The following is a 24890-nucleotide window of genomic DNA, read 5'->3' on the forward strand; positions in this document are numbered from 1 at the left end:
ATTTAACATTTTGGGGGGGGGTGTTCGGGAGGGTGGGAGAGCAAAGGGGTCATTTGTAAAGGGTCGGGGTGGGGTTTTTTTTATCTGCTCAGGCCTCACTAAAAAATTAACGATGTGAATTGTAATCGGAACCGATTCCAATTCACATGTCTAACGATCCAATTTTTTTCTCCCTCCATCCGAACATGATCGTTAAAACGATCGGGCACATGATTCACATCTCTAGTTAGTATAGCTGTGTTTAAAAAAGGATTGGATAAGTTCTTACCTGCTATTAAGTTCACTTAGAGAATAGCCACTGCCATTAGCAACGGTAACATGGAATAGACTTAGTTTTTGGGTACTTGCCAAGTTCTTATGGCCTGGATTGGCCACTGTTGGAAACAGGATGCTGGGCTTGATGGACCCTTGGTCTGACCCAGTATGGCATTTTCTTATGTTCTTATGATCATATTATGATAACTATTGCCAAGTGGCCCCACTACTGTTACCTTTGTCACCAAATCCTGCACTCCACTAAGAATTAGATCTAAAATTGTTCCTTCTTTCATTGGTTCCTGAACCAATTGCTGCATAAAACTGTCATTTATTCCATTCAGCAACTTTACCTCTCTAGCATGCCCTGATGTTTCACTTACCCAGTCTATATTAACATAGAAACATAGAAATGATGGCAGAAAAAGACCAATCGGCCCATCTAGTCTGCCCAGCAAGCTTCTACACTTATTTTCCCATACTTATCTGTTTCACCAACCACCAACTTCAGGGCTCTTGTTGGTAACTGTTTGATTCAAATTTCCAGCCATCCCCTGTCATTGGTGCAGAGAGTAATGTTGGAGTTGCATCAAAGGTGAGCATAAGGCTTAAGGTTAAGGGTTGTGTAACCTCTGCATCAAGTTACCCCTATGCTTGTTTACCCCCAAAAAATAAAACATTTTTTCCCAAGATGGGGTATGAAGCCATGACCTAGAGATTAAAGATCTCACGCTTTACAATTTGAGCTACTCAGGCTCAACTGAAATCACTATAACTGCACTTCCAGTTTGGTTAGCTTCCCTAATTTCTCTAAGAATTTCACTGTCTGTCTCACCATTTTTGCCAGGTGGATGGTAGTATACTCCCATCACTATTCTCCAACACACAAGGGATTTCTACCCATAAAGATTAGATTGTGCATTTAGTCCCATGCAGGATGTTTATCCTGTTGGACTCTATGCCATCCCGGACATAAAGTGCCACCCAACCTCCAAGACGCTCTTCTCTGTCATAGCGATATAATTTGTACCCCAGTATAGCACTATCCCATTGGTTATCCTCTTTCCACCATGTATCTGAGATGCCAATTAAGTCTACTACATCATTTACTGCTATACACTCTAATTCTCCCATCTTACTTCTTAGACGTCTTGCATTAGCATACAAATATTTCAAAATGTGTTTCTGTTTATATTTACATTCTGCTTTTCAGTTGACAGGGATAAATTGGAATCTTTTAGCTCAGGTGAGTTTTTAATTATAGGCACTTGGACTACTTATCTTGTTATTGGAAACTCTCTGTTGGGATTCCCTTACTCAAAGACTTTATTAGTATCCTTTAAAGATACCTCTCTCCAAACCATGTGCTGCTGAACAACTGTCAGCTTTCCCTTTTTTTTAGTTTAAAAGCTGCTCTATCACTTTTTAAAGGTTAGCACCAGCAGCCTGGTTCCATCCTAGTTAAGGTGGAGCCCATCCCTTTGGAAAAGACTCCCCCTTACCCAAAAGGGTCCTCAGTTACTTACAAAACTGAATCAGTCTTCATTGCAGCATCATCTCATCCACGCTTTGAGACTTCAGAGCTCTGCCTGCCTCTAGGGACCTGCACATGGAACAAGGTGCAATTCAGAGAATGTTACCCTGGAGGTTCTGGATTTCAGATTTCTACCTAAGAACCTAAATTTGGCTTCCAGAACCTACCTCCCACATTTTCCTATGTTGTTGGTGCCCACACGTACCATGACAACCAGCTCCTCCCCAGCACTGTCTAAAATCCTATCTAGGTGACTCATGAGGTCCGCCACCTTTGCACCAGGTAGGCATGTTACCAGGTGATCCTCATTAGAGATGTGAATCGGAACCGGAATCGGTTCGGATTCTGGTTCCGATTTACATGTTGTTTTTTTTCAATCGGGCCTGATCGCGGTTTTGTTTATCGGCTGCGCCCCAGCCGATAAACAAAAAACCCACCCCGACCCTTTAAAAGTAACCCCTTAGCTTCCCCCACCCTCCCGACCCCCCCAAAAACCTTTTACAGGTACCTGGTGGTCCAGTGGGGGTCCCGGGAGCGATCTCCCGCGATCTCCCGCTCCGGGCCCTCCTCCCACTCCCGGACCATCGGTTGCCACTAATCAAAATGGCGCCGATGGCCCTTTGCCCTTACCATGTGACAGGGTATCCGTGCCATTGGCCGGATCCTATCACATGGTAGGAGCACTGGATGGCCGGCGCCATCTTGTGCTACTACCATGTGACAGGTGCTGACCAATGGCAGGTCACCAGAGGCAGGCAGAGCTCCGGAGTCTCAATGCGTGGATGAGACGGGTACCTCCCCAACATCCTCTTCAGTAAACACCGAAGCAAAGAAATCATTTAATCTTTCCGCGATGGCCTTATCTTCTCTAAGTGCCCCTTTAACCCCTCGATCATCTAACGGTCCAACTGACTCCCTCACAGGCTTTCTGCTTCAGATATATTTTAAAAAGATTTTACTGTGAGTTTTTGCCTCTACAGCCAACTTCTTTTCAAATTCTCTCTTAGCCTGTCTTATCAATGTCTTACATTTAACTTGCCAATGTTTATGCTTTATCCTATTTTCTTCTGTTGGATCCTTCTTCCAATTTTTGAATGAAGATCTTTTGGCTAAAATAGCTTCTTTCACCTCCCCTTTTAACCATGCTGGTAATCGTTTTGCCTTCTTTCCACCTTTCTTAATGTGTGGAATACATCTGGACTGTGCTTCTAGAAAGGTATTTTTTAATAATGACCACGCCTCTTGGACATGTTTACTTTTGTAGCTGCTCCTTTCAGTTTTTTTTTCATTTTATCAAAGTTTCCCTTTTGAAAGTTTAGCACGAGAGCCTTGGATTTGCACACTGTTCCTTTTCCAGTCATTAAATCAAATTTGATCATATTATGATCACTATTGCCAAGCGGCCCCACCACCGTTACCTCTCTCACCAAGTCCTGTGCTCCACTGAGAATTAGATCTAAAATTGCTCCCTCTCTCGTCGGTTCCTGAACCAATTGCTCCATAAAGCTATCATTTATTCCATCCAGGAACGTTATCTCTCTAGCGTGACCCGATGAAACATTTACCCAGTCTATATTGGGGTAATTGAAGTCTCCCATTATTACTGCACTACCAATTTGGTTAGCTTCCCTAATTTCTCTTAGCATTTCACTGTCCATCTCACCATCTTGACCAGGTGGACGGTAGTATACCCCTATCACTGTGGTCTTCCCTGACACACAAGGGATTTCTACCCATAAAGATTCAATTTTGTATTTAGTCTCATGCAGGATGTTTATCCTGTTGGACTCTATGCCATCCCGGACATAAAGCGCCAAACCTCCTCCCGAGTGCTCCTCTCTGTCATTGCGATATAATTTGTACCCCGGTATAGCACTGTCCCATTGGTTATCCTCTTTCCACCATGTCTCTGAGATGCCAATTAAGTCTATGTCATCATTTACTGCTATACATTCTAATTCTCCCATCTTACTTCTTAGACTTCTGGCATTAGCATACAAACATTTCAAAGTTTGTTTTTTGTTTGTATTTTTATTCTGCTTTTTAATTGATAGGGATAAGTTAGAATTTTTTAGCTCAGGTGAGTTTTTAGTTACAGGCACTTGGACTACTTTTCTAATTAGTGGAACCTCACTGTCGGGATGCCCTAATTCTAATGCATCATTAGTATCCTTTAAAGATACCTTTCTCTGAACCATGCGCTGCTGAGCGACTGTCGGCTTTCCCCTTTGTTCTAGTTTAAAAGCTGCTCTATCTCCTTTTTAAAGGTTAGCGCCAGCAGTCTGGTTCCACCCTGGTTAAGGTGGAGCCCATCCCTTCGGAAGAGACTCCCCCTTCCCCAAAAGGTTCCCCAGTTCCTAACAAAACTGAATCCCTCTTCCTTGCACCATCGTCTCATCCACGCGCTACCGGCGCCATTGGTCAGCCCCTGTCACATGGCCATTGGCGCCATCTTGTGCTCATACCATGTGACAGGGGCTGACCAATGGCGCCGATATCCCCTGTGACATAGTATGGGCAAAGGCTATCGGCGCCATTTTGATTCCTGGCAGCCGACAACAAAATCGCTCCCGGACTCCCGCTGGACCCCCAGGGATTATTGACAAGCCTTGGGGGGGGGGGGGGTCAGGAGGCCCCCTCAAGCTGGCCAAAAGTCCCTGGGGGTCCAGCGGAGGTCCGGGAGCGATCTCCTGCACGCGTGCCGTCGGATGCCAGGAATCAAAATGGCGCCGATAGCCTTTGACCATACTATGTCACAGGGGCTACCGGCGCCATTGGTCAGCCCCCGTCACATGGTATGAGCACAAGATGGCGCCGATGGCCATGTGACAGGGGCTGACCAATGGCGCCGGTAGCCCCTGTGACATAGTAGTTCAGAGGCTATTCGGCACCATTTTGAGCATGGCTTGCAGTAGCACACTGGGCACGGAGGGAAAAATGGAACCCGGGACCCCGCAGGACCCCCAGGGATGTTAGTAAGTCTTGGGGCGGGATCGGGATGGGGGGAGGGTGGTTGTATTATACTTAATCTTAATGTTTGGGATGGTTTTTGTTTTAATTAAAAAAAAAAAAATTGCCCCTCTCCCCACACAAACCCGAAAAACGAAGTTTCCCCGAAGTTCGGGGAAAATCCTTTTCGGGTTTTGGGGCCCCCGAACCACTACGAATTAGGCAATTTCGTTGTAATTGCCTAATTCGTGATAAATGATTGCACATCTCTAACGGAGGCGCGTCACTGGGGGCGTTCCGGGGGTGGGGCCGTGGGCATGGTTCAGGCCCAGGGGCATTCCAGGGGGCGTGGCCGTGGCCTCCAGATCAGCCCCCAGACCAGAACATGGTGTGCCGGCAGCCGGCCCGTGCACGTGAATTACACCTGCCTTGAGCAGGCATAACTTCTGGAATAAAGGTAGGGGGGTTTAGGTAGGGCTAGGGGGGATGGGTTAGGTAGGTGAAGGGAGGGGAAGGTGGGGGGAGGTGGAAGGAAAGTTCCCTCCGAGGCCGCATCCGATTTCCGAGCGGCCTCAGAGGGGAGGCCGGCTGCGTGGCTCGGCTGCCGATTTTGGTCAGCCTTTCGAGCACCGATCCCGGATTTCAATAGATACACGTGGCTATGCGCTGCCAACCGCGAGGTGCCAGCGCCGTCCGCCCGACCATGTCCCGACGTTCAAGCTGCCCAAGAGCCTGCCCTCCGAGACCAGCCAATCGCAGCGGTCTCCCGCCCGGCTAGCCTATCACACGAGGCCCTAGTGGGGCTTTAAATCCAAGAGCTGCCTCGGCACTGTGCGCCGAAGGAGCGCGACAAAGGGGCCCGCCCCTTTGTGAGCCCCTTCGTGCATCCCCAAAGGGCTCACCAAGGACTCTTTATATTAGGACTCAAATATTGTTATTAAACCATGCTCTCTCGCTAACCTTATCTCTTAACAGCTACCTTTCAAATTGTCTAATCCTGTCTGCTTCAAGACCCCCCTTCCCCCTCAAGCTTATTCATTTCGCTGTTGTACCTCCAAGCCCTATTCCCAGGACCTTCTCAGCACTCCACCCACCCTTACTAGTCAATACTCCTCTGCAACTTAAGACCCCTTTAGAGCAGTGCCACCTATCTAGCCCAGGCTAGACATAGAATATAGTGCTTCCACTTCAGCACCCCTGTTGTGCTCTGCTCCCACAATCCCCCCCACAATGGCTACCTTTCCCATATACAAACTTCAATATAATTTTCACAGACACTCAGCACCCCACCCCTCTATACCACCCCGTCAACACAACTCACTCCTCCCAATCATGCTCACTCCATTTACACAACTCCTAGGCATTTCTACCCTCGCCATGCTTTTGATCAACGCACAATCCCTAACCAAAAAAACCCTCATCCTAAATGACCTCCTCCTTGATGAAAAACCTGATCTCTGCGCTATCACAGAGACATGGTTAAAGGACACTGACTCCGTCCTTCTTAATCAACTTCCCAACACTGAATATGACATCCACTCCATCCCCAGACCCAAAAAAAGAGGTGGTGGACTACTACTAGCTGCAAAAAAACACCTTAAGCTTATACAAATCCCAGTCATCCTCCCTCCCAAGTAGAAAGTGGGCTTATTCAAGTCTCCTACCCTTCAAATATGCCTAATATACACACCACCTGGCATACTAGACTCTGACATTTCACCCATCATTGAATGCATTGCAGCAAATATCACCAGAGACATACCTGCCATAATCCTTGGAGACTTCAACCTCCATATCGACTCATTCCCCTCTCTCACAGCTGCATCAAATCATAACCAGCCCTACGCACAAAGCTGGCCACTCCCTCGACCTCATCTTCATGAACTCCCTCCTCCTCCCACAACGCACCACCTACACTCCCGTTCCCCGGTCGGACCACTTCCTTATTAAAACCTCATGCACAATCAAGAACATCCCCAAGCAACCCAATACAAAAACCACCATACAATTCAGGAAATCCTGTCCCAGAGATGACCTTATTGACACCCTCACTGACAACCTCTAAAATCTAGACCTCTCGGATTCCCAAACAGCCATCACCTCATGGAACCACATCACTAAAGACACAGCCGACAAACTTTGCCCTCTAATAACTAAAGAAATCCAACCCCCCACAAAAACAAAGCAACATTTGTTGGATTCGTGGACCCTTGGGCCGATCGGAACCAAAGGATGAGTTGCTGAAGGAGGTTGCAGCAGTGGTCCCGACCGGGAGGAGGCAAGAACAGACTCGTGGATGGCCAAAGGAGGGACTCTGGAAGCCCTATGCGACCTAGGGCTTTGGCGAGGAAGGATGAGACGATGGAGCTGGCGCAGTGGTGGGAAGATCTTCGCCCTGGAAGCCGATCCTCCCCCGAGAGGAGCTCGTAGGAGTTCGGCCGCTGGGACTTAGGAGATTCACCCTGGAAGCCGGAGTTCCCCCAGGAGGAGCCCGTAGGAACCCGGCCGCTGGGACTTAGGAGGGCCCGCGGGGGCCGAGTCAGATGGAGTCCAAGGTTGAGTGCCGGAGGGTCGTCGCTCGCCAGTCCAGAGTCAGGAACCAAGGGATCACCGTAAGCCAGTCCGAGGTCAGGAGCCAAAGAGTCAACGTAAGCCGGTCCGGGGTCCGAAGCCAGGGAATCAACGTAAGCCGGTCCGGGGTCAGAAGCCAGGGAATCAACGTAAGCCAGTCCGGGGTCAGAAGCCAAAGCAGAAGCCAAACGACACAGGAATGCAGCAACTGGAGACAGGAATACCTGGGAACCTCGTTGCAAGGCAGGGAATGGCTGCAGCTGCAGGGCTTAAGTAGCCCTGCAGCGTCTGACGTCATCCAGGGCTGATTTGAGCCTTTCCCGCGCTGGGCCCTTTAAATGCAGGGCAGGGACGCGCACGCGGGCCTAGGGGGGCGGAGCCAACCGCGGGGAACGCCGGCAGCGAGGGAGAGGCCGAGGCGCGGTGCCTGAGGGCCCTGCAGGCCCGGGAGAGCTGGCCACGTGCTGGGGACGCTGCGGCCGGGGTCCCTGCAGCCCCGGGGCGCGGGAGACAGAAACGGGACCGCGGCGGGGTGAGTGCCGATCCCGGGGCCGTCCCGGGATCGCAACAGTACCCCCCCTCCGACGCCCCCTCCCGGGGGGCCGCGGCTTATCCGGATGTGCCACATGAAATTGGTGAAGGAGATCCTTATCCAGAATGTGGGCAGAGGGTTCCCACGAGTTCTCGTCCAGGTAGACAATGACTGAGGTGTAAAGGAGGTCGCGAAGCACCTCGTTCATTAGGTTTTGAAACACAGGTGGGGCGTTACAGAGACCGAATGGCATGACGAGGTACTCATAATGACCGTCCCTGGTATTAAAAGCGGTCTTCCACTTGTCTCCTGGTCGGATCCGTACGAGGTTGTACGCCCCTCTAAGGTCCAGCTTGGTGAAGATGCGGGCCCCTTGCAGACGATCCAGGAGTTCCGGAATCAGGGGCAACGGGTAGCGGTCTCGTCGGGTGATCTGGTTCAGGCCCCGGTAATCAATACAGGGCCGAAGAGACCCATCCTTTTTGGCCACAAAGAAGAAGCCGGCTCCCGCCGGGGAGTTGGATGGTCTTATAAACCCTCGGTCCAGGTTCTCCTTAATGTAGGCAGACATGGCCTTGGTCTCTGGTAGAGACAGAGGGTAAACTCTACCGCGAGGTGGCGTGGTATCCGGCAGCAACTCAATCGCACAGTCGAAGGGGCGATGCTCAGGTAGTAATTCAGCCTTCTCTTTAGAGAATACATCCCGGAAGGCCTGGTACTGAGGTGGCACCGTCAGTGGGACTGCCAGAAGCGGAAGTATCTGTAGCGGGCGAGCAGGAAGACAGCGATGGGAGCAGGCTGGCCCCCATGACGTGATCTGAAGCGAGTCCCAGTCTATCACCGGGGAATGTTTCCGTAGCCAGGGCAGTCCTAGGATGAGCGGGTGAATGGATCTCTCGAGGATGAGAAAGATCTCCTCCTTGTGAAGAAGCCCGACCTGAAGCTGGAGAGGACGTGTGCGAGTGGTAATGGTCCCCGGGAGGGGAACTCCCTGGATGGAAGATACCCGCAAACGTGGTTCCTGAGGCAAGACCTCGAGCTGCAGTTGTTGTACTAGATCTCGGAGAATAAAATTCCCCCCGGACCCGGAGTCAAGCAGTGCCAGAGTATCGAATCCTCCTCCTGGAAGACAGAGTTTCGCCGGGACAGTACATGGGGAGTTCGGAGAGGTACTGCCTAGAATCAACTCCCCACTAGACTCCAGGTTCGGGCGTTTCCCGGACGCTCTGTGCAGCGAGCCAGAAAGTGTCCCTTTCCACCACAATAGAGACATAATCCCTGTGAGCGTCGACGCCTCCGTTCTTCGGCAGAGAGAGGGCCCCGGCCCAGTTGCATGGGTTCTTCAGGCGGCAGGGCAGCTGCCGCAGGTGGAGAGGCCCGGACCTGAGGTGGCATGGTTCGACGAGCCGCTGGGCCCTGGACGCCCCTTCGTTCCCGGAAGCGGCGCTGGATGCGTCGGTCCACTCGGCCGGCCAATTCTACGAGCTCTTGGAGGTCGTCCGGAAGATCCCGGGCCGCGAGTTCGTCCTGGAGCCGTGGAGACAGGCCCTCCAGGAATATTCCATGTAGGCTGTCCTCCCCCCAGGCTAGTTCGGAGGCAAGGGTCTGGAACTCCATAGCGTATTCCTCTAAGGGGCGATTGCCTTGTCTCAGCTGGAGTAGTTCTGAGGCAGCTGGGGAGGCGCGAGACGGTTCATCAAAAATTCTCCGGAAAGCCTTGACGAATTGTACGAGATTATTCAGTCGGGAATCCTGGCGCTCCCAAAGGGAGGAGGCCCAAGCCAAGGGTCTCCCATCCAAAAGGGAAATAATGTAGGTCGTCTTGACCCGGTCCATGGAGAATTGTGCAGGCAGAAGGTCAAAATGGATATAGCATTGGTTGAGAAATCCCCGACACTCCTTCGGATCTCCAGAATACCGGGGCGGTGATGGCATCTGTACCGGGGCAGAGGTACCCGCATTGGCCTGGGATGAGGGTGCTGCAGAACGGATTGCGGAAGCCCCCCTCAACCCGATCCGCCAGGCGTTGGACGGTTGACATCAAGGTCTCAAGGCAGGTCTGTTGTTGTTGTAGCTTCTGAGCGATGCCCGGAATTGCCTTGAGGCCGGCTAGGTCCGCCGGGTCCATGGCGTTGCAATCTGTTGGATTCGTGGACCCTTGGGCCGATCGGAACCAAAGGATGAGTTGCTGAAGGAGGTTGCAGCAGTGGTCCCGACCGGGAGGCGGCAAGAACAGACTCGTGGATGGCTGAAGGAGGGACTCTGGAAGCCCTATGCGACCTAGGGCTTTGGCGAGGAAGGATGAGACGATGGAGCTGGCGCAGTGGTGGGAAGATCTTCGCCCTGGAAGCCGATCCTCCCCCGAGAGGAGCTCGTAGGAGTTCGGCCGCTGGGACTTAGGAGATTCACCCTGGAAGCCGGAGTTCCCCCAGGAGGAGCCCGTAGGAACCCGGCCGCTGGGACTTAGGAGGGCCCGCGGGGGCTGAGTCAGATGGAGTCCAAGGTTGAGTGCCGGAGGGTCGTCGCTCGCCAGTCCAGAGTCAGGAACCAAGGGATCACCGTAAGCCAGTCCGAGGTCAGGAGCCAAAGAGTCAACGTAAGCCGGTCCGGGGTCCGAAGCCAGGGAATCAACGTAAGCCGGTCCGGGGTCAGAAGCCAGGGAATCAACGTAAGCCGGTCCGGGGTCAGAAGCCAAACGACACAGGAATGCAGCAGCTGGAGACAGGAATACCTGGGAACCTCGTTGCAAGGCAGGGAATGGCTGCAGCTGCAGGTGTAGGATTCGTGGACCCTTGGGCCGGTTGGAACCAAAGGAGAAGTTTGCTGTAGATGGTGGCAGCAGTGGCCCCGACCGGGAGGCGGCAAAGACGGGCCCGGAACTGGTTGAAGGAGGAACTCTGGAAGCCCTATGCGACCAAGGGCTTTGGCGAGGAAGGTGGAGACGGCGGAGCTGGTCCAGTAGTAGGAGGATCTTCGCCCTGGAAGCCGTTCCTCCCCCGAGAGGAGCTCGTAGGAGTTCGGCCGCTGGGACTTAGGAGATTCACCCTGGAAGCCGGAGTCCCCCCAGGAGGAGCCCGTAGGAACCCAGCCGCTGGGACTTAGGAGGGCACGCGAGGGCCGAGGCTGTTGAAGTCCTAGTACCGAAGCGTTGTCGCTCGCCGGTCCAGAGTCAGGAACCAATGGGTCACCGAAAGCCAGTCCGAGGTCAAGAGCCGAAGAGTCAACGTAAGTCGGTCCGGGGTCAGAAGCCAGAGAGTCAACGCAAGCCGGTCCGGGGTCAGAAGCCAGAGAATCTTCATAAGCCAGTCCAGAGACGAGAGCCGGGGAACGTCGTAAGCCAATCCGGGATCAAGAAGTACAGGGAATCAAGAGGACAGGAGAACGCAGCAACTGGAAGCAGGAAATACCTGGGAACCTCGTTGCAAGGCAGGGAAGCATCTTGGTGCAGGGTTTAAATACCCTGAGCGTCTGACGTCATCTGGAGGGCAGGCACAGGTTTCCCGCGCTGGCCCCTTTAAGACCCGGGGCCTGCCGCGCGCGCGCGTCTAGGGGGCGGAGTCAGGGACGGAGGAACGCCGGCGGAGCTGCAGAGGCCGGAGCGCGGTGCCGGAGGGCCCTGCAGGCCCAAGCGAGGTCGGGGCGCGCCTGGGACGCAGCGCCCGAGGTCCCTGCACCCCCGGGGGATCGGAGCCCGCGGCGAAACCGTGCCGGGGTGAGTGCCGATCCCGGGGCCGCCCCGGGATCGCAACAGTACCCCTCCCCCTACGCCCCCTCCCGGGGGGTCGCGGCTTGTCCGGATGCGTCACGTGAAACTGGTAAAGAAGCCCCTTATCCAGAATGTGCGAGGAGGGCTCCCATGAATTCTCCTCAGGACCGTACCCCTCCCAAGAGAGGAGATACTCCCAGCGATGACGGCGGAACCGGACATCCAAAACCTCCTTAACCGTGTACGTGGCTCCAGGGTCAGTAGCAGCCGTAGTGGGCTCCGGAGGCAGAGGTCGAAAGTGGGAGAGGACTACCGGCTTGAGGAGGGAGACATGGAAGACGTCATGAATGCGCAGGGTAGAGGGAAGACGTAAGCGGTAGGACACCGCGCCAACGCGTTCGGCTACCCGGAAGGGTCCAATGTAGAGAGGGGCTAGCCTCATGGAGGGGATCCTGAGCTGGATGTTCCTGGTAGAAAGCCAAACCCTGGAACCGGGTGGAAACACCGGGGCGGGTCGTCGAGACTTGTCTGCTTAGGCTTTGAACTGGGCGGCCGTACGATGGAGCTTCTCTTGAGTGGTGTGCCACAGCTGGTGAATCTGCCTGGCCATCAGTTGCGCTGCAGGTGAGGAGGTGGTCACTGGTAGAGGTAGAGGAGGTCTGGGAACCTTCCCGTAGACCAACCGGAAAGGGGATTGGAGCGTGGCGGAGTGTCGATGGCGATTGTAGGAAAACTCGGCCCAGGGAAGAAGCGTGACCCAGTTGTCTTGCTGTTCGCTGACAAAAGCCCGGAGGAACGCCTTCAGGGTACGGTTCGTGCGTTCAACCTGGCCGTTGCCCTGGGGGTGGAATGCTGTGGTTAAGTCTAGCTGAACCCCAAATTTCCTGCAGAGTGCCCGCCAGTATTTGGCCGTAAATTGGGGCCCTCGGTCCGAGGCAATATGTTGAGGCAACCCATGCAGCCGGAAGATATGCTGGATAAATAGGTCAGCCAACTCGGGAGCTGTAGGCAGCTTGGCAAGCGGGACAAAATGAGCCATCTTCGAGAAGCGGTCAATGGTAACCCAAACCACAGTCTTCCCTTGAGACGGAGGCAACTCCACGATAAAGTCCGTGGAGATGTGGGTCCAGGGCTCCGAGGGTACAGGGAGTGGTTGGAGGAGTCCCCAGGGACGGCCAGGCGGGGGCTTCTGCTGCGCACATGTAGGACAGGATTGTACGTATAGACGAACGTCCTCCTTGACCCGTGGCCACCAGTAGAACTCTGTCAGTAACTGAAGAGTTCGAGCGATCCCGGGATGCCCTCCCGTCAGGGAGTCGTGAGCCCATGCTAGGACCCTCCTTCTAGCACGGACTGGAACTACCGTCCTCCCCGCAGGAGCGAGTTCAGTGGCTGCCAGTTGGACCTTAGCTGGATCCAAAATGTATTGCGGGGTCTCGGAATCCTCCTCCACCTCCGTCGTGCGTGACAAGGCATCTGCCCTGGTATTCTTGGTCGCCGGTCGATACCGAAGCGTAAAGTCGAACCGGCTAAAGAAGAGGGACCAGCGTGCCTGTCTGGGGTTGAGCCTTTGCGCATGGGACAAGTATTCTAAATTCTTGTGGTCCGTGTAAACCACAATGGGGTGTTGGGCCCCCTCCAACCACTGGCGCCAAGCTTCAAAGGCCAGCTTAATGGCCAATAGCTCCTTGTCCCCGATGCCGTAGTTCTTCTCAGCAGGGGAAAACTTTCGGGAGAAGTAGGAGCATGGCCGAAGTTTGCCGTCCTTAGAGACCTGGGACAGGACGGCCCCCACGGCTATGTTGGAAGCATCCACCTCTACGATGAATGGGCGCAAGGGGTCCGGGTGTCGAAGGCAGGTGTCCTGGAGGAAGGCCTCTTTCAGCTCCTGGAAGGCCTGTACGGCAGTGGACGGCCAAACTCGTGCATCCGCTCCCTTGCGTGTGAGCGCCGTTAATGGTGCCACTAACGAGGAGTAACGTGGGATAAAGTGGCGATAGAAGTTAGCGAATCCTAGGAACCGCTGGAGCGCCTTTACTCCCACAGGCTGTGGCCATTTCCGGATGGCAGCGACCTTATCGGGGTCCATACGGAAGCCAGTGGAGGAGACGATGTAACCCAGGAAGGGCAACGACTCCTCCTCAAACTGGCATTTCTCCAGCTTAGCGTATAGTTGGTTCTCTCTTAGTTTAAGCAAAACTTGGCGTACGTGTTGTCGATGTTCTTCAAGGTTCCGGGAATAGATTAATACGTCGTCGAGGTAGACGATGACCGAGGTGTATAGAAGATCGCGGAGGACCTCATTCATTAAGTTCTGGAATACCGCTGGAGCGTTGCAGAGACCGAATGGCATGACGAGGTATTTGTAATGGCCATCTCTGGTGTTAAAGGCGGTCTTCCACTCATCGCCAGGTCGGATTCGCACGAGGTTGTACGCCCCTCTAAGGTCCAGCTTGGTGAAAACGCGGGCTCCTTGTAGGCGATCCAGGAGCTCCGGAATCAGAGGCAAAGGGTAGCGGTCCCGTCGGGTAATCTGGTTCAGGCCCCGGTAATCGATACAGGGCCGAAGAGACCCATCCTTTTTGGCCACAAAGAAGAATCCGGCCCCAGCCGGAGAGTTAGAAGGTCTTATGAAGCCTCGGTCCAAGTTCTCTTTAATGTAGGCGGACATAGCCTTGGTCTCTGGTAAGGACAGAGGGTATACTCTCCCACGAGGGGGCATGGTATCAGGAAGCAAGTCGATTGCACAATCAAAAGGACGATGCTCGGGGAGCAATTCGGCCTTCTCCTTAGAAAAGACGTCCTGGAAGGCCTGGTACTGCGCCGGTACCGCGAAGGGAGTAGCCAGAAGTGGGAGAGTCTGTAGCGGGCAAGTAGGAAGGCAATGATGGGCGCAGCCTGACCCCCACGAGGCGATCTGGAGTGAAGACCAGTCGATTACTGGCGAATGCTTCCTTAGCCAGGGTAGACCTAAAACAAGTGGATGAATAGACCTCTCCAGGATGAGGAAGGAGATCTCTTCCTTATGAAGAAGTCCGACCTGAAGCTGGACTAGTTGTGTACGAGTGGTGATGGTCCCGGGGAGGGGAATCCCTTGTATGGAGGATACCCGCAGAGGTGGCTCTTGCGGCACTACTGTAAGCTGCAGTTGTTGTACCAGGTCCCGGAGGATGAAATTCCCCCCGGACCCGGAGTCAATCAGTGCCAGGGTATCGAACCCTCCACCGGGAAGGCATAGTCTCGCTGGGACCGTACATGGGGAGTCCGGAGAAGTACTGCCTAGAATCAGCTCCCCAGTTGATTCTAGGTCCGGCCGTTTCCCGGCCGCTCGGTACACCGAGCCAAGAAGTGCCCCTTACCACCGCAGTAGAGGCACAGGCCCTGCGCGCGACGGCGCCTCCGTTCCTCGGCCGAGAGAGGACCCCGGCCCAACTGCATGGGTTCTTCAAGCGGGGAAGCAGCCGCCGCGGGAGGCGAAGCTCGAACCCGAGGTGGCGTGGTTCGACGGGCAGGCTGTCCTTGGGTGGCCCTTCTCTCTCTAAAACGGCGCTGAATGCGCCGATCCACGCGTCCGGCCATTTCAATCAGCTCCTGGAGGTCATCTGGGAGGTCCCGATCCGCAAGTTCATCCTGGAGCCGAGGGGAAAGAGCTTCTAGGAATATTCCATGCAAACTATCCTCCCCCCAGGCCAGCTCGGTGGCCAAGGTCTGGAACTCCATCGCAAATTCCTCGAGGGGGCGATTGCCTTGCTTCAGCTGGAGGAGTTCAGAGGCGGCGGTGGAAGCCCGGGATGGTTCGTCATAGATCCGCCGGAAGGCCTTGACGAACTGTACGAGGTTATTCAAGCGGGGGTCTTGGCGCTACTACAGAGAGGAAGCCCAAGCCAAAGGTTTCCCGTCCAGGAGGGAAATTATGTAAGTCGTCTTGGTCCTATCGGTGGTGAACTGCACCGGCAGGAGGTCGAAGCGAATATAACAGTGGTTGAGGAATCCTCGGCACGCCTTCGGGTCTCCTGAGTACCGGGGCGGGGCTGGCATCTGTACTGGGACTGACGAGCTCGCATGGACTTGTGAAGAGGATGAGGCGGGGCGAGCCGCGGAGGCCCCTTCAACTCGGTCCGCCAGGCGTTGAACCGTGGACATTAGGGTATCGAGGCAAGACTGTTGCTGCTGAAGCTTCTGGGCTATGCCCGGAATAGCCTTGAGGCCGGCAAGATCCGCCGGGTCCATGGCCTTGCAATCTGTAGGATTCGTGGACCCTTGGGCCGGTTGGAACCAAAGGAGAAGTTTGCTGTAGATGGTGGCAGCAGTGGCCCCGACCGGGAGGCGGCAAAGACGGGCCCGGAACTGGTTGAAGGAGGAACTCTGGAAGCCCTATGTGACCAAGGGCTTTGGCGAGGAAGGTGGAGACGGCGGAGCTGGTCCAGTAGTAGGAGGATCTTCGCCCTGGAAGCCGTTCCTCCCCCGAGAGGAGCTCGTAGGAGTTCGGCCGCTGGGACTTAGGAGATTCACCCTGGAAGCCGGAGTCCCCCCAGGAGGAGCCCGTAGGAACCCGGCCGCTGGGACTTAGGAGGGCCCGCAAGGGCCGAGGCTGTTGAAGTCCTAGTACCGAAGCGTTGTCGCTCGCCGGTCCAGAGTCAGGAACCAATGGGTCACCGAAAGCCAGTCCGAGGTCAAGAGCCGAAGAGTCAACGTAAGCCGGTCCGGGGTCAGAAGCCAGAGAGTCAACGCAAGCTGGTCCGGGGTCAGAAGCCAGAGAATCTTCGTAAGCCAGTCCAGAGACGAGAGCCGGGGAACGTCGTAAGCCAATCCGGGATCAAGAAGTACAGGGAATCAAGAGGACAGGAGAACGCAGCAACTGGAAGCAGGAAATACCTGGGAACCTCGTTGCAAGGCAGGGAAGCATCTTGGTGCAGGGTTTAAATACCCTGAGCGTCTGACGTCATCTGGAGGGCAGGCACAGGTTTCCCGCGCTGGCCCCTTTAAGACCCGGGGCCTGCCGCGCGGCGCGCGTCTAGGGGGCGGAAGTCAGGGACGGAGGAACGCCGGCGGAGCTGCAGAGGCCGGAGCGCGGTGCCGGAGGGCCCTGCAGGCCCAAGCGAGGTCGGGGCGCGCCTGGGACGCAGCGCCCGAGGTCCCTGCACCCCCGGGGGATCGGAGCCCGCGGCGAAACCGTGCCGGGGTGAGTGCCGATCCCGGGGCCGCCCCGGGATCGCAACAGCAGGCCTTAACTAGCCCTGCAGCGTCTGACATCATCCAGGGCTGATTTGAGCCTTTCCCGCGCTGGGCCCTTTAAATGCAGGGCAGGGACGCGTGCGCGGGCCTAGGGGGGCGGAGCCAACCGCGGGGAACACCGGCAGCGAGTGAGAGGCCGAGGCGCGGTGCCTTAGGGCCCTGCAGGCCCGGGAGAGCTGGCCACGCGCTGGGGACGCTGCGGCCGGGGTCCCTGCAGCCCCGGGGCGCGGGAGACAGAAACGGGACTGCGGCGGGGTGAGTGCCGATACCGGGGCCGTCCCGGGATCGCAACAACATTGGTACACCCCTGAACTAAAACTACAAAAACACAATCTCAGAACTCAAGAAAAAATATGGCGCAAAGATTCTTCTACTAAGCAACTTGCCATATACAAAACTCTACTGCATGGTAGGGATGTGAATCGTTTTTGACGATTTAAAATATCGTCCGATATATTTTAAATCGTCAAAAATCGTTAGGGCCACGATACAATACCAATTCCCCCAATTTATCGTTAAAAAATCGTAAATCGGGGGAAGGGGGAGGGCAGGAAAACCGGCACACTAAAACCCCCTAAAACCCACCCCCGACCCTTTAAATTAAATCCCCCACCCTCCCGAACCCCCCCCCAAATGCTTTAAATTACCTGGGGATCCAGCGGTGGTCCAGAACGGCGGCGGTCCGGAACGGCCCCCTCAATAGAATCGTGTTGTCTTCAGCCGGTGCCATTTTGCAAAATGGCGGCGGCCATAGACCAAAACGATTCGACGCAGGAGGTCGTTCCGGACCCCCGCTGGACTTTTGGCAAGTCTTGTGGGGGTCAGGAGGCCCCCCCAAGCTGGCCAAAAGTTCCTGGGAGTCCAGCGGGGATCCGGGAGCGATTTCTTGCCGCGAATCGTTTTCGTACGGAAAATGGCGCCGGCAGGAGATCGACTGCAGGAGGTCGTTCAGCGGGGGTCCGGAACCCCCGCTGAATGACCTCCTGCAGTCAATCTCCTGCCGGCGCCATTTTCCGTACGGAAACGATTCGCGGCAAGAAATCGCTCCCGGAACCCCGCTGGACTCCCAGGAACTTTTGGCCAGCTTGGGGGGGCCTCCTGACCCCACAAGACTTGCCAAAAGTCCAGCGGGGGTCCGGAATGACCTCCTGCGTCGAATCGTTTTGGTCTATGCGGCGGCCATTTTGCAAAATGGCGCCGGCTGAAGACAACACGATTCTATTGAGGGGGCCGTTCCGGACCGCCGCCGTTCTGGACCACCGCTGGATCCCCAGGTAATTTAAAGCATTTGGGGGGGGGGGTTCGGGAGGGTGGGGGATTTAATTTAAAGGGTCAGGGGTGGGTTTTAGTGGGTTTTAGTGTGCCGGCTCACGATTTTAACGATTTTTCACGATAGTTTACACACCCAAACGGCAACAATACGATTCCCTCCCCCTCCCAGCCGAAATCGATCGTTAAGACGATCGAGGACACGATTCATATCTCTACTGCATGGCTACAGAGCCAACACTCTCAAAGCCAAACGTGACCACTATGCCACCAAAATTCACAACTATCAATTCAACCCGAGGGCTCTCTTTTCTATAATCTCTAACCTCACCAAAACAGCGCCCAAGACATCCACATGCGACCACCAAATGCAACCAGCTTGCTCAATATTTCCACAACAAGATCGCTACCATTGCCTCCCGCTTTCCCTCTGCTCCTTCACCCAACAAATTTACCCTGCAAGAGATGCATTCGAAAGTACCTCCCCCTCTGAAATATCTGCTATACTTAAGAAAATGCGACCCGCTACTCACCCCTCTGACATGATCCCCTCCAAAATGCTGCTGACAATCCCAGATAGTATTTCCCAACCGCTAGCTGATATTATCAACACCTCCATGTCCACTGGAGATGTTCCCACCTAGCTCAAATTAGCCATAGTAAAACCCATCCTTAAGAAACCGAAACTTGACCCTACCGATTTATCCAACTACCGACCCATCTCCAACCTCCCCTTCATCGCTAAAGTCCTTGAAAAAACAGTTAACACTCAACTGTCAAACTACTTAGACCAGCACCAGATTCTCTTTCCATCACAACACGGCTTCAGAAAGCGCTTCAGTACCAAAACTTTACTACTCTCCCTCACTGACCTCGTCATCAGAGGCTTTGACAAAGGTCACACATTCATTCTGGCCCTATTGGACATCTCCGCAGCCTTCAACACTATTAACTACTCTATCTTACTCGACAGGCTAGCTGACATTGGCATCTCTGGGACCTCTCTTCGCTGGTTTAATTCATATATAAGGGACAGACACTACAAGGTAAAAATTGAAAACCATGAATCCGAGCCAATCAACATCACAAGGGGCGTACCCCAGGGTTCCTCCTTATCATCCACACTCTTCAACATATCCCTCCTCCCCCTCTGCCAGCTACTCTCAAATCTCGGCCTCCCGCATTTCGTCTACGCTGACGATGTGCAAGTGCTCATCCCCATTACCGACTCCATCTCCAACGCCCTTAAAAGATGGGACAGTGCCCTCTCATCCATCAACTGTCTACTCACCCAACTCAATCTAGCCCTAAATCCTAACAAGACTGAACTCATAATCATTTCACCTCAACCCATCAACCACGTACCCACACCCTCAGCCAACTCCCCTCTTGCTCCTCCAGTCCTCTCGCAATCTGTAAGAGACCTAGGTGTCACACTTGACCCGCAATTCAACCTACAGAAATTTATCACCTCCACTATCAAAGACTGTTACTTCAATTACACACCCTCAAAAACTCAAACCTATTCTGCACCTCAATGACTTCAGAACTGCCCTACAAGCCCTCATTTTATCTAAAATAGACTACGCAAATGCTCTACTCCTAGGTCTCCCGAAAAGCAGCCTTGCCCCCCTGCAGCTACTTCAAAATGCTGCTGCAAGAATATTAACAGGCACCCGCAGAAAAGAACACATCACACCTATCCTCAAACAACTTAATTGGCTCCCCATCACAGCCAGAATTCAATTTAAAACCCTCACACTTATTCACAAAGCCATCCACAATCCAGACATGCTCTGGTTTTCAGACTATTTATACATCCGATCCTCTTCCAGACCCACCAGAGCACCCTACACAGCAAACATTAACACACCTTCTCCCAAACTCTTCCATCTAACAGTCACCAAACAATGTGCGCTATCCCTAGCTGGACCCTCCCTATGGAATTCTATGCCCACTAGGGATGTGAATCGTTTTTTGACGATTTAAAATATCGTCCGATATATTTTAAATCGTCAAAAATCGTTAGGGCCACGATACAATACCAATTCCCCCGACCGCTGAACAACCTCCTGCAGTCGATCTCCTGCCGGCGCCATTTTCCGTACGGAAAATGATTCGCGGCAGGAAATCGCTCCCGGACCCCCGCTGGACCCCCAGGGACTTTTGGCCAGCTTGGGGGGGCCTCCTGACCCCCACAAGACTTGCCAAAAGTCCAGCGGGGGTCCGGAACGACCTCCTGCAGTCGAATCGTGTTGGTCTATGGCCGCCGCCATTTTGCGCCGCCATTTTGCAAAATGGCGGCGCAGAATGGCGCCGGCTGAAGACAACACGATTCAATTGCAGGAGGCCATTCCGGGACCGCCGCTGGACCCCAGGTAATTTAAGGCATTTGGGGGTGGGGGATTTAATTTAAAGGGTCGGGGGTGGGTTTTAGGGTGTTTTAGTGTGCCGGTTTTCCTGCCCTCCCCCCTTCCCCCGATTTAGCTACGGACCGCTGCTGGACCCCCAGGTAATTTAAGGGCATTTGGGGGGGGGGTTCGGGAGGGTGGGGGATTTAATTTAAAGGGTCAGGGGTGGGTTTTAGGGTGTTGTAGTGTGCCGGTTTTCCTGCCCTCCCCCTTCCCCCGATTTAGCTACGGACCGCCGCTGGACCCCCAGGTAATTTAAGGCATTTGGGGGGGGGGCGGTTCGGGAGGGTGGGGGATTTAATTTAAAGGGTCGGGGGTGGGTTTTAGGGGGTTTTAGTGTGCCGGTTCACGATTTTAACGATTTCACGATTTTCACGATACTCTAAACACCCAAACGGCGACGATACAATTCCCTCCCCCTCCCAGCCGAAATCGATCATTAAGACGATCGAGGACACGATTCACATCTCTAATGCCCACCCACCTTCGCCTTAAAACCTGCACTAAGAAATTCAGACAGAACCTCAAGACTTGGTTGTTCACCCGATCCTACGCATGAGCCCCCCATTCCTAACGCACCTTCTCTCCTTCACCCCTCCCCACCCCCTAGGCCCTTCACCGAATATCCCTTTCTTAATTCTCCCCTCCTAGTTTTTAATGTACATTGGGGTAGATTTTAAAAGAAGCGCGATCAGCCTACTTTTGCTTGCGCATCAGACTCAAGCAAAAGTACGCTGGATTTTAGTAGATACGCGCGGAGCCGCGCGTATCCACTAAAATCCTGGATCGGCGCGCGCAAGGCTATCGATTTTGTATAGCCTGCGCGCGCCGAGCCGCGCTGCCTCCCCCCGTTCCCTCCAAGGCCGCTCCGAAATCGGAGCGGCCTTGGAGGGAACTTTCCTTTGCCCTCCCCTCACCTTCCCCTCCCTTCCCCTACCTAACCCACCCGCCCGGCCCTGTCTACACCCCCCCCTTACCTTTGTCGGGGGATTTACGCCTCCCGGAGGGAGACGTAAATCCCCGCGTGCCAGCGGGCCTGCTGCGTGCCGGGCCGCGACCTGGGGGCGGGTACGGAGGGCGCGGCCACGCCCCCGGGCCGTAGCCACGCCCCGTACCCGCCCCCAAAACGCTGCCGACACGCCCCCGGAACGCCGCGACGACCGGGCCCGCCCCCCGACACGCCCCCGACACGCCCCCCTCCGAGAACCCCGGGATTTACGCGAGTCCCGGGGCTCTGCGCGCGCCGGGAGGCCTATGTAAAATAGGCTTCCCGGCGCGCAGGGCCCTGCTCGCCTAAATCCGCCCGGTTTTGGGCGGATTTAGGCGAGCAGGGCTCTGAAAATCTACCCCATTATCTATACTTGTATTTAACTATATATTTCATGTACGCTATCTATAATTATATTTAACTATGTTTTTGTGTTTACCTACTTGTACAGCATAACTTTGGTTTCCCGCACCCTCTAACCCCTCTCCCCCTTCCTTCCCGCCCCCCCCCCCCCCCCCCCCCCTCCCCAGTTTATATTATCAGTTTCATTGTAAAGCCCTGTTGGCTACTTATTGTTCTATGGAAACCGATGTGATGTTTTCCTAACGAATGTCGGTATACAAAAATTTTCAAATAAATAAATAAATAAATAAAATCACGCAAACTCTTGTTTGTGCCTGGTGCGCGAACAAAAGTACGCATGTGCGTAATTTTGTAAAATCTACCCCACAATGTACTTGGATTTCAGTAATGCTTTTGACACAGTTCCACATAGAAGTCATATAAATAAATTGAACACCCTTGGTATGGAACCTAGAGACACAGACTGGGTTAGAAACTGGCTGGGTGGGAGGCGACAAGTAGAAGTGGTAAATTGAGTTTTCTCTGAGGAGGGCAGTGTTACTAGCAGTGTGCTTCAGGGATTGGTCCTTGAGGAAGAAGGTATCCTTGTCGGAAAGCATCAACCTGGTGCAGCAGGAAGTGATCCTGTAGCAAGGACCTGCTCTCCAGTTGGTGCATTGTTTTCTTACACCAAGAATGTATCTCCCGGGGCTACTGCCCAGGAGGGAAGGGTTAGCTTGACAGTCATAACTGGTGATTTGATTATTAGGAATGTAGATTACGGGGTGGCTGCTGGGCATGAGGATTGCCTATAATATGCCTGCCTGGTGCAAAGGTGGTGGACCTCACATGTCACCTAGATAAGATTTTAGACAGTGCTGGGGAGGAGCATTTCCTGACATAGATGTTTCAAATAATTCTTCCTCAGGAGACCAGCAGTCTTGCTTTTTGAAGAATTCCAGTTTTGGGTTTAAAATTTTCATTAGAGAAATTAAGTATTCTCTTCTCTTGACTAACATTGTGGGTATCATTGGTTTTAAAATTATTAAAGAGAATTCATTCCTTTGGATATGTTTTTGCACTACACTAGGCATGTTTTCTTTGTACACTTTTTCAAAAAAAGAAAAATAGAAGGATTACTTTTGGGCAAATGATGACATGGGAGGGCGTCTTCATTTTTAAAAATTGTTAGTGAAGCTCCATGTTTGTTGCCTTTCTAAAAATGTTTCTAAAATTGTTTTATTTTTGTTTAATATATATTCAAATTTTCCTATGTTTACTAATCTTTTTTGTATGCATAATACATAGGTTCTAATGCCTTTTATTATAATCTTCAGGAAATATTTCTTTACAGAGATGGTGGTGTATGCACGAAACAGCCTCTAAGTGGAAATAGTGGAGACCAGGACAGTATCTGAATTCAGAAAAGCATGGGACAAGCACAGGGAATCTCTGAGGAAGTAGTAGAAATTGTAGCGATGAGCAGTTGTTTTAATTACTACTTTCCTCTTCATTTTACAGGTAAATCCAGTCAAGGAAATCTACTGGACACATATCAGTGCTGATGGCTTCAGGTTAGCAATGATTTGGAAGCATGGTGGGATTTACATGGACACAGATATCATATCCATGAGGCCTATCCAAGAAGTAGATTTCCTGGCAGCTGAGGGATCACGAGATTGTAGCAATGGGATCTTTGGTTTCCAAAGGCACTATCAGTATCTATGGGAATGCATGGAGGACTTTGTGAAGAACTACAATGGAGCCATATGGGGACAACAAAGCCCTCGACTGCTTACCCGAATTTTAGCAAGGAGATGTGAGCTGCCAATTTTCAAGCATGTAGAAGATACCACATGTGGGAATATTTCCATTTTGCACCCACAACGATTCTATCCAATTCCCTATTCTGCATGGAGACGGTATTTTGAGGTCTGGGACCCCCTTGGCACCTTTAATAATTCATATGCCTTGCATTTGTGGAATTTCATGAATAAGGATATGAAGAAGGTTACTGCAGAAAGCAATACAGTGGCTGAAAATCTCTTTATCAAATACTGTCCACTTACTTATGAATTCATTGTGAAAGCTACACCAAGGAAGTAAACATAAGATGATAGCATTATTAAAGTAAATCGCTTGTTACTCAATATTCTCCTCAAAATCAGAAATTGCCAATGAACACTGTGTAACAATATTCAGACCAACTCTATAGATGTCCCATGGAAAATTTCAATTCAATTCTCTTGTTCAGCTCCTCAGAGTTATTTACCCAATTTGGACAGGCCTTTTATAAAACTCATGAAAGCCTCCAAGGCTAATATATTTCTTTGTGCAGTATCCAACTTAATCAACTATCACCATAAAGCAAGCTACTATTATTTGTATGTGAACTGTTACGCTCTTTTAAATTTCTTGACATAATTTTCACATCACCTTTATTTTACTGTAATATCCTCTTTTCTCACATTCAGTGTATTCTAAATGATTGTGTTTTGAATTTTACCAACAAACATTTCTTATTCTTCAGACTTTTCTAGCTTCTCTCCATTGTTTTTCCCCCACTGTTATAATTGCATATGTGTTTATTTTTCTTTTTTATATCCTTCAACACCCTGCCCTCAGCATGCTATATAAGTACACAGATTCTCCACATACGCCTTTCAAAGCTAATTGCGTAAATTACCTGTCTGACAATTGCCCTCCCCCAATGTGGCTGAAAGTCTGTGTGTTCTACAATGCACAGACTTCTAGCCACATTCGGGCCGATACAGTAAAGTCCGCGGGAGAGTGGGCGAATGCCCACTCTCCCGACGCACGCACAGGCCACTCTCCTGTGCGCGCGATTCAGTATGCAAATTAGGCCTGGCGGTAAAAATAGGTAAAAAGAGGCACTAGGGACACTAGCGCGTCCCTAGCGCCTCTTTTTGGACCGGAGCGGCGGCTGTCAGCGGGTTTGACAGCCGACGCTCAATTTTGCCGGCGTCGGTTCTCGAGCCCGCTGACAGCCATGGGTTCGGAAACTGGACATCGGCAAAATTGAGCATGCGGTTTTCGACCCGCGAGCCACAGGCCGACTTCAAATTTTTTTTTTCTGT

The 24890-nt window shown here is 52.8% G+C and overlaps 1 pseudogene; it reads left to right on the forward strand.

Annotated features, from left to right (window-relative positions):
- The window catches only part of LOC115082413, a 34723-nt pseudogene extending 10107 nt beyond the window's left edge, over positions 1–24616 (forward strand).
- The last annotated feature ends 274 nt before the right edge of the window (positions 24617–24890 follow it).

The sequence above is a fragment of the Rhinatrema bivittatum genome, unplaced genomic scaffold, assembly GCF_901001135.1.
Source record: "Rhinatrema bivittatum unplaced genomic scaffold, aRhiBiv1.1, whole genome shotgun sequence".
NCBI classification, from domain to species: Eukaryota; Metazoa; Chordata; class Amphibia; order Gymnophiona; family Rhinatrematidae; genus Rhinatrema; species Rhinatrema bivittatum.